Below are 10,850 nucleotides of genomic sequence, written 5' to 3' on the forward strand. Positions count from 1 at the left end.
GAAAGGTTGTTGATATATAAACAACTTTTGTAAAGTGAATTTTTATGAAATTGTGATTTAGGGACTAAATTGTAAAGATGTAGAATTCATGGAAAAATTCTAAATTTTATGAAATACATGGGCTGTTAATGTTACATGTAAAAATCGGTTAGGCTTGGAATAAGGATTAAATTGCATGAATTTCATTTTCCAAGCCTAGGGACGAAATCGTCATTAATTAAAAGTGTAGGGGCAAAATGGTAATTTTGCCTAAAATGTGAATTAAATATGAATTATATCAAATTGATTTGAATTTACTGATATAGATCCGGCTAGACAAAATACGGAATTAGATCAAGGAAAAGAGAAAGTGTTGGATTAGTAGACAACAAATCAACGAACACTTGTCAAGGTAAGTTCGTGTAACTAAATTGTGTATATTTATATGCTTGAATTGAACGCTGTGTATGTGATTGTAATGTTTTTATAATATGAAATTAATATTATATCCGACAATGCTTGACAAACATTAAGTCCCGATTAAAAAAATAAAATTCGATGGATACAGGATTTCCCGTATTGGTTGTGGTCCTGCATATGTTGCAGACACACCGCAGCTCGAAATAGCGTCCCGTTATTAGCCATCTCGAGCTTCCCATTATATGGTTCTTGTGATCTTCCCGTTAATAGCTCTTCGGAGCATCCCGATTTTTGTGACTCTACATCTGTTGTGGACACACCGCAGCTCTTATGAGCGTCCCGTTATATGGCTCTTTGTGAGCTTTCTAATTCAAGGATCTTTGTGAGCTTCCTGATTAATAGCTCTCTGGAGCTTTTCGATATGGCTCGCTTGAACTTCCTGATATATGGTATCCGAAGCTTCCCGATTAATGGCTCTTCAGAGCTACCCATTATTGGCTCGCATGAGCTTCCCATTTATGGCTCTTATGAGCTACCCGTTATTGGCTCGCATGAGCTTCCCATTTATGGCTCTTATGAGCTTTCTATTATAAATCCCAGATAAGTTCCCGTTATATGACTCACATGAGTTTCCCGTTATATGGCTCGAGAGAGATCTTCCCATTTATCTGCTCGTACTCAAAAGCTCGTAAAGGTTGGAAGTCGGTCAGACCAACATCACACTATCCTTTAGCTCACTTTGGTATAAATAGCAAAATTTCTTTTGGGTATAATGGCATGTATAGGCTATGTTTGGCCAAATGATGGCATATATGTGTGCTGGTTGTGATTTGCCATTGGTATGGCTTAAGTGAATATATTTTGATGTAAACATATATATATGTATGTGGTTTTATTATGTTTGATATGTGTTTGGTATAAGTAAGCAAATATGAGTTTTGATCATCATGGTAAATGTAAATGCTAAGATATATGTGACAAAACGACTTGTTTAAAACTTGGTTTAGGTTGATTTGAGTGATTCGTTGTAACACCCCAAATCCGGTCTAAACGTTATGACCGAATCTGGCGATGTCACATTGAAACACCTCTTACCCGTATTCGACATCGGAATAGGGTACGAGGCATTACCAGAACACATACACTTATAAACATGTTAAACCGAGTTATAAAATTTCATTCAAATTTAAACTCTTCAAATTTTTAACATGCTTTTATAAATCTTCACGTTATAACTTCAAAATACTATATTTGTAACAAATATGGCTTCTGAGACCCAATACATACTCATGCAATTCAATACTTCATTTCCATTTCATTTAATTCACGATTCTCATGTTCACGATTCAATTCAATTTCTCAATCCAATATACATTTCAATACCACAATAATTCATTTAATTCAAATCATATCCTTTGCAATTTCCATTTAATTCACATACAATTCAATTTCATTAAGTTCAATATTAATACATATTTATCGTTTAACTTAACGTCCCCTTTTTGCATCATTTTACACTTCAAGCATGAACTTAGTATTTCATTTCCTTTCCACTCCCGTTTCCTATGCATATCGCACAAGATATAAACATTCCACTCAACCATAGTCGCAAGCTAATCTTTTTGAAGACTAACCACATGATAAACCATTTTAATAAAGATTACAAACTTTAAACCTTACCACCCTTTTATGATCAAAAGCATATTTCCATCTAGACATTTACCATCTCAATGCATAATTTTATAAATTTAATGTGGCGTAATCCAGCCACAACTTGGCCAAAGCCTAAGCATACACACCAAACATATTAGCCAAATAAACATATAGTATGAGCATTATAAGCATGGATAAGCACCACATTTATTTATGTATCAAACTTATCAACACGAGTTAATTCATAAACCATTTCTAACATTTCTACATACCAAATCATATACCAAGTATACCACATACACATACTATGAAACTTTATTTTCTCACATGAACTTTAACTATAACTAATAATGCACAATTATAAACATCATTTCTTTTCAATCGTTTATCGATTATAATAGAGCATATGGCCAATTATACACAAATAATTCATATATTCTTCCAATTTTCCTCCTCCTCCTCTCCATTCCACATCCTTAATGTGTATAACACACTTAAACAACATTAAATACAATTTAACTATTCACTCACATGTATATTCAAAGATGTCTATTTGAGTCAGAATCACTAAATTATTTTTACCTGGAGCTAACGAACTCCAAATTAAGATCTGTAAATTTTCCCAAAAACTAGATTCACATATCTTCTTACAATAAAATTTTCAGAATTTTTGGTTTAGCCAAATGGTACATTTTACTCTTTAAAGTTTCCCCTGTTTCACTGCTCGACAGTTCTAACCTCTCTTCACTAAAAATTAATTATCTCATTGTAAAGAATTCGGATATTGTTTCTATTTATTTATATTGAAAATATATTCATTTAGGATTCTAAATATATAAAATTTATCTCATAATTATTTTTTACAATTTTTACAATTTTCCAAAGTTAGAACAGGGATTTCGAACTCATTCTAACTTTGTCTAACTAAACTTCAAATATCTCAAAATATATATCTCTTTTGCTTGCTCTATTTCTTTTATGTGAAAATAGACTTATTCAGCTTAAATTTCATATATTATTTAGTCTCTAATTCAATCTCCACCATTTTGGTGATTTTTCAAAGTCACACAATTGTTACTGTCTAAACTGTTTTATTGCTAAATGTACTCTTTCATAATTTCACTTTTTCACTTTCAATCACAATTCAATTCAAAATTCACTTTTCCATTTCTAAGTCGATATTCAATTCAATTCCACACCTATATTCATTATTCAATTACACTTAGTTAATTTCTCAATGAACACTTCAGAATAAAAACATGTACTCGGTGGATTTAGCACATAGCAACCACCTTATTAATCAATGATGTCCGGTGGAATCAGCACATAGCAACCACCTTACTAAACAATGATGTTCGGTTCACATAGTAGCCTGCACATAGTACTACACATGTGACCATTACCATCCTATACAAGTATTAGCCTGCACATGGTACTACACACATGATCGAAACTATTCGGTATTCATAGTAGCCTGTACATAGTACTACACTTGCGACCTATCATTCCGGTACACGTAGTAGCCTGCACATAGTACTACACACGTGACCATCACTTTCACTTTTACATAGTGGCCTACACACGATCTGTGCCACACATGTGATCATTTCTGTCACTTCATTTGTATCCCTTTTTATTCCAAAAGTTCATTCGGGAATTTTTCACTTTTTCTCACTTTTCTTTTTATCGATCAATTTCAATTTCTCGTCTTTCATGATTTATAACAATACATTTAACTTATATAACCTTCACACTATTCATTCCAGTCCAAAAATCATACTTTTGTCAAATTACATTTTTGCCCCTAAAATTTCACAAAATTACGATTTTACCCTTAGGCTCGTAAAATAATTTTTATTCAATTTCCTTGCATTTTAGGCCTAGATAAACCATTTTCATAACTATAGCAGTCCACAATACTCACTTATCCACACACTTGTGACATATTTTATAACTTTTACAAATTAATCCTTTTAGGCATTTTCATCAAAAATTACTTAGTACAAATCGTTTATCACACTCCAAACATTCATATTCTTCCATAAAACATCAAAATACATGCATATCTTTCATGGGTAAATTTTTGAACACAAACCCTAGTTCAAAACAATGGTAAAAATAGGTAAATCTTGTTACGAGAATTTCAAAAACGTAAAAATCATTAAAAAGGGGGATAGAACGGACTTACAATCGAGATTGGAAGCTTGAAAAACCCTATCCATGGTTTCTCCATGCAATTTTTGGCCTAGGGGTTGAAGATGGACATAAATTGGCTTTTAATTTTGTTTTTAATTCATTTTAATAACTAAATGACCAAAATGCCCTTAATGAAAAACTTTGGAAACATGCCTAACCATACCCATTTTTGTCCACCAACTTAACCAATGGTCTAATTACCATATAAAGACCTCCAATTTAAAATTTCATAACAATTGGACACCTCTAACATATAGAACTCAACTTTTGCACTTTTTACAATTTATTCCTTTTGACTAAATTGAGTACCCAAACGTCAAAATTTTCAAACGAAATTTTCAAAAAATAATTTTGTGAAATCATAGACCATAAAAATATAATGAAAATAATTTTTTTAATCGAATTTGTGGTCCTGAAACCACTATTCCGACTAGCCCCAAATTCGGGCTGTTACATTGGTATTGCCTTGTGAATGTATTTATGTATTGGTGTAGGTGTAAGACAAGTTGGGTGAGAAAAGTGGCCTTGGAAAGGGCTTATTTTCATCCACACGGGTAGAGATAGGGGTGTGTGTCTCAACCGTGTGTGACACACAGCCTAGCACATGGGCCTGTGTCTTGGTCGTATCTCCCCTGCATCTTAAAATTTCAAAACAGAATGCTCAAGATTTTTCACACAGCCTGGCACACGGGTGTGTGGCTTGGTCGTATGTCCCCTGCACCTACACACGGCCTAACACACGAGCATGTGACTTGGCCGTGTGACCTAAGTCAGAAAGTTACATGAGTATGGACACGAGCTGGGACATGGTCGTGTACCCTATTTCGAATGCCCATACGACTTGAGATACAGGCGTGTCTATTGGTCGTGTGAGCCACACGGCTTGACTACACGGGCGTGTGTACCCTGCACCTTGGAAAATTTTTGAAATTATGCGAAAAAGTACCCGGTTTAGTCCCGACTTGTTTCTAATGTATGTTTTGGGCCTCGATGGTCATATAATGGACTTTATGGATAATTTCTGACATGAATGTTAAATAATCTGAAATGTCCGTATTTAATCTGTATATTCTAGTAATGCTACATAACCTTATTTCGATGATAGATACGGGTTAGGGGTGTTACATTTATTGGTAATAGAGCTATAGTTTAGTTGATTCTTGGACTTACGAGATTAGTTATACATGTCATTATATAACCTGTAATAGTGTGATATCTCTTAACCATTTTAAATATGTTTTTCATATAGTAATGTCATCCAACCGAGTTGAATTCGAAGAAGCTGAGAGCAATGCTCAAGCTTTAGTTCAAATAGCAGCATCAAGTAGTAGAAGGCTCGTATCTGAGGGCCGAGGAGGAGAGGCTAAAAAAGCCTTCTTCTAAATGATGAACGAGTGCTTTACAGAGTATGTAAGAACAAACCCAGCTGTACAACAACCTCCACCCCCTCCTATCTCTCAACCAGTTCTCGATATACCACAAGGTACAAAACTTGTAAGAACTGGTAAGCCTCCGGTAGATAAAATTCGTAAATATGGGGCAGAAGAATTTAGAGCTACAGCTGAAGATGATCCTAAAAGAGCTGAGTTCTGTTTAGAAAACACTATCAGAGTTCTTGACGAACTATCTTGTACACCAGCTGAATGCCTGAAAATGTGTTGTATCTTTGCTAAAAGACTCAGCATACCAGTGGTAGGATACACTGATTTCTGTTGTACCGAAGGAGGTGGTCACATGGGAATTTTTCCAAACTGAATTCAAAAAGAAGTATATCAGTCAGAGATTCCTAGATCAGAAATGAAAGGAATATTTAAAGCTTAAATAAGGGAATATGACCGTATTTGAGTATGAACGAGAATTTGTCTGACTAAGTAAGTATGCCAGAGAATGTATCCCGACTGAGATTGCCATGTATAAACGGTTTGAAGAAGGTCTAAATGAAGACATAAAGTTATTAGTTGGAATTCTTGAATTAAAAGAATTTGTTGTACTGGTTAATCGAGCTCATAAAGACAAAGAGTTGAGTAAAGAAAAGAGACAAGCTGAAATTAAAGCTCGAACTTCTAGTAAAAGATTTACGAGAAAATCATACCAGTCAACCTCGAAGAAAACAAAGAAGTATCATGACCATTCTACTACCTCTATGGGATACTTGGAAGAGAGAGAAGTACTTGATATTCCAGTCCAATATCTCAAGCTACATCTGTAGCAAGTGCAAGCAATGTTAGAAATACCAAACCCAGGTGTAAACACTGTAATAAATTTCATTTTGGTGAGTGCAGCATGAGAAGCGGAGCATGTTTTAGATGTCGTTCTTTTGACCACTATCTCAAAGACTGCCTGAAAAAGCCTGAGAGAGATACTGTACAGACTTCAAAGCGTAGCAACTCTGTTACAAGAGGTAGACCACATGGTAACTCCAGCAATGTTAGTGGTAGTCGAGGTACGATAAAAGATTCAACTGTCAAATCTGAAGCACGAGCACCGATAAAAACATATGCTATTCGTACACGTGAGGATGCCTATGCACCCGATGTTATTACTGGTACTTTTTCTCTTCTTGATACTAATATAACTACTTTAATTGATCTTGGTTCGACACATTCATACATCTGCACGCATTTAGTGTCTATTAAAAATTTGTCTGTCGAGTCCACTGAATTCGTGGTTAAAGTATTGAACTCCCTAGGCCAGTATGTGATGGTGGATAAAATTTGTAAGAATTGTCTGTTAATGATACGAGGTTTCTATTTTTCAGTTGATTTAATGTTATTGCCATTTGATGAATTTGATGTGATTTTGGGTATAGATTGGTTAACTCAGCATGATGCCGTGGTAAATTCTAAACAGAAGCATATTGTGTTGAAATGTCAGAACAAAAAATTACTTTGTATTGAATCTGATAATTTGAATGGGTTGTCTAATGTGATATCAGCCATATCAGAATAAATATATGTCAGAATGGGTTATGATGCTTATCATGCTTATGTGTTACACACTAAAGTATCTGAATCGAATATTAAATCAGTGTCAGTAGTTTGTGAGTATCCTGATATGTTTCTAGAAGAATTATCTGGCTTACCACTGGTCAAAGAGGTTGAATTTTCTATAGATCTTGTTCTGAGGACAACACTGATATCTATAGTACCCCACAGAATGGCTCTGACAGAGTCAAAAGAGTTAAAAGCGTAGCTGTAAGAACTGACTGATAGAAGCTTTGCTCGACCTATTTTCTCACCTTGGAGTGCACCAGTTCTGTTTGTTAAAAAGAAGGATGGACCCCTGAGGTTATGTATTGATTACAGACAGCTCAACAAGGTTACAATTAAGAATAAGTATACACTGCCTCGTATTGATGACCTGTTTGATTAGTTGAAAGGTGCCACAGTGTTTTCAAAGATCGATCTCCGTTTTGGTTGTTATTTGTTACGAGTAAAAGATTCAGATGTACCAAAAACAACTTTCAGAACCAAGTGTGAGACAAGTTAGGTAAGAAAAGTGGCCTTGGAAAGGGTCTATTTTCGTCCACACGAGCAGAGACACGGGCGTGTGTCTCAGTAGTGGGTGACACACAGCCTAGCATATGGGCCTGTGTCTTTGCCGTGTCTCCCCTGCATCTTAAAATTTCAAAATAGAATGCTCAGGATTTTTCACACGGCCTGGCACACGGACGTGTGGCTTGGCCGTGTGTCCCCTGCACTTACACGCGGCCTAACACACGGGCGTGTGACTTGGCCGTATGACCTAAGTCAGAGAGTTACACGGGTGTGGACATGGGTATGGAGACGGGTTGAGACACGACCGTGTGCCCTATTTTGAATGCCCACAAGGCCTGAGATACGGACGTGTCTCTTGGCCATGTGAGTCACATGGTTTGACCACACAGGCGTGTGTACCCTGCACCTTGGAAAAATTTTGAAATTTTGCAAAAAATTGTTTGATACCTGGTTTAGTCCCGACTTGTTTCTAATGTATGTTTTGGGCCTCGAGGGTTCATATAAGGGACTTTATGAATAATTTCTGACATAAATGTTAAATAATCTGGAATGTCCGTATTTAATCTGTATATTCTGGTAATACTCTGTAACCCTGTTCCGGTGATAGATACGGGTTAGGGGTATTACATAGAGTGTGAATACTGCAATAAAATATAGAATGACAAGGTGGTATCCATAAGTATACGGGTTGAGTTGTAATATAGTGTTACAATAAAGTAGGTGAATACTTCGAGGATTGTACCTAAGGGAGGTGAGTGCTAGATCTATTCTAACCTAAACACTAAAAAATCTAATTAGTACTTTTACATAAATTATAGTACGAGAGAAAAAAAAGGGGATTTTTATGGATTTTATAATAATAATACTAAAATAACACATAATAAATAAAACACAAGAGATAGAAGTGTAAAGTAAATCAAATCTTGATTATGGGTGATTAGCTCGCTTCGGTAATCCCCATCAACTAATGCTTTAGGTTTCTCGTCAATCAACTAGTCGCTACCCTAATCGGATCATTCTATCTTCCACTAACACAACAAGTCAGCAAGAACTACTTATCTTCCGAATTCATAGTCCAGACTGGCTTGGGGTGAAGGTGTTCACGAATGGGCAATACCAAATTTGAGTTAATTCTCACCTTGATGACTTTCCGGGGTTGTCAGGCCCAGGGCTTGTTTCACATTCTTCCTTTCCCAAATAGTTGGTCCGTTGAGTGACCTTACAAAATAGATAACATATCATTCCTCTACTCGCTAATCCCCCATAGAGGGATTAGTTCCTCATAGCTTTCATAAACAACATGAAATATATTGAAGAATTAATCATAATGAGTGAATTAAAGTAAAAAGTTTAAGAAAATCCTGATTGATATTGATAATAAATGCAAATCCATAGAAGTTATTCTCCTTTTATAATTTAGATCTCTTGAAATAAAACAAATACAAATAGGCTAAAATCTAGAAAACCTAAGAAAGCAAAAAAACAAAACTAGATCTAACAAAAAAATCTAAGCTAATCGAATGGTGTCCATAACATGTTCCAAAGGAGCTTATTTATAGCCTTCAGGTGGCCATCATCCTTAACCTTAAGTCAGCTGAAGTTCCTAAGCTTTAAGTTTGATTGTGCAAACCAAAACACCCCTGCTTTGTGTTTATTTTTCGTCCCAGAGTCAATGTCGTGACACACTAGGACCTGTGTCGCAAAAGAGATGGCAGTATACTCCTCATTGAGACGTCTTTAGGGGTATGTCGCATCACCCTCAATCTGTGTCACAACATCAAAAGAAGTTGCGTACTTTCTCCATTCAGATCTCTATGTTGTGATATCAGGCCTCCCATGTTGCGACATAGCGTCCAGTGTCGGTCTAAAAGGCCTTCTAATGGTCTCCTACACACTCACGTTAACTCCCCCTTAGGCCTCATTCGACCCTTAAGGTAAATAAAAGACTCAATTTGCACATTTTATTAAATGTAAGTAAAGCTAAAGAAAGTTAAATAAAACATAACAAAAATGCTTGTATTCAAACTCCTTAAGTGCGAAAAGTAGTTTAATCTGCTACACTGATTTACAGTAGATCAATATTCTCAAGTATAAGGGTCTAGTTGTAATATAGTTACAGCGAAGTAGGTGAGTACTCCAAAGATCGTACCCAATGGAGGCGAGTGCTAGATCAATTTTAACCTAAACACCGAAAGATGTAATTAGTATTTTAATTTAGTTATAGTACGAAAGTAAAATAAAAGGGTTTTTAAGATTTTTGTAATAATAAAATAAAATAAAATAAAGAAATAAAATTCAAGAGATCAAAGAACAGAATAAATCAAATCTGATTATGGGTGATTAGCTCGCTTGGGTAATCCCTATCAACTGTCGCTTTGAGTTCCTCATCAATCAACTAGTCACTATCCCAGCCGGATCTTCCACTCAAATAACGAGTCAGCAAGGACTACTTATCTTCAGACCTCACAATCCAGACCAGTTTGAGATGAAGGTGTTCACGGATAGGCAATACCAATTTTAGGTTAATTCCCACCTTGATGACTTCCTAAGGTTGTCAAGCCTAGGGTTTATGTTCTTCCTTTCCCAAACAGCCAATCCGTTAAGTAACCCTATAAAATAGTTAACAAATTATACCTCCACTCACTAATCCTCCACAGAGGGATTAGTTCCTTGTAGTTTTCATAAACAATATGGAATTAATATAAAGAGAGAACATGATAAATGAATTAAAGTGTAGAGTTTAGGAAAACGTCTGATTTGTATTAAATATGAATTTGAATACACAGAGTTTGATTATTTTCACAAATTAGATCTCTCAATAAAATAAGAACAACTGGAAAATAAATCTAAAAACCTAAAAGATGGAAAATCTAAACTAGAATTACAAGTAGAAAACTAAACTAAGGAATTGGTCCCCATAACATTTGACAAAGGAGTCTATTTATAGATTTTAGGTGGTGGTCATCCTTAACCCTAAGTTAGCTGACGTTTCTGAGCTTTAAGTTTGATTCTGTGGACCAAAAGGCCCTTTAGCTCATGTTTAATTCTCATCCAGAGTCAATGTCACAGCACATCAGGACCTGTGTCGCGACATAGGAGTTAGTA

Source organism: Gossypium raimondii, chromosome 3, assembly GCF_025698545.1.
Source record: "Gossypium raimondii isolate GPD5lz chromosome 3, ASM2569854v1, whole genome shotgun sequence".
In the NCBI taxonomy this organism is placed as follows: Eukaryota; Viridiplantae; Streptophyta; class Magnoliopsida; order Malvales; family Malvaceae; genus Gossypium; species Gossypium raimondii.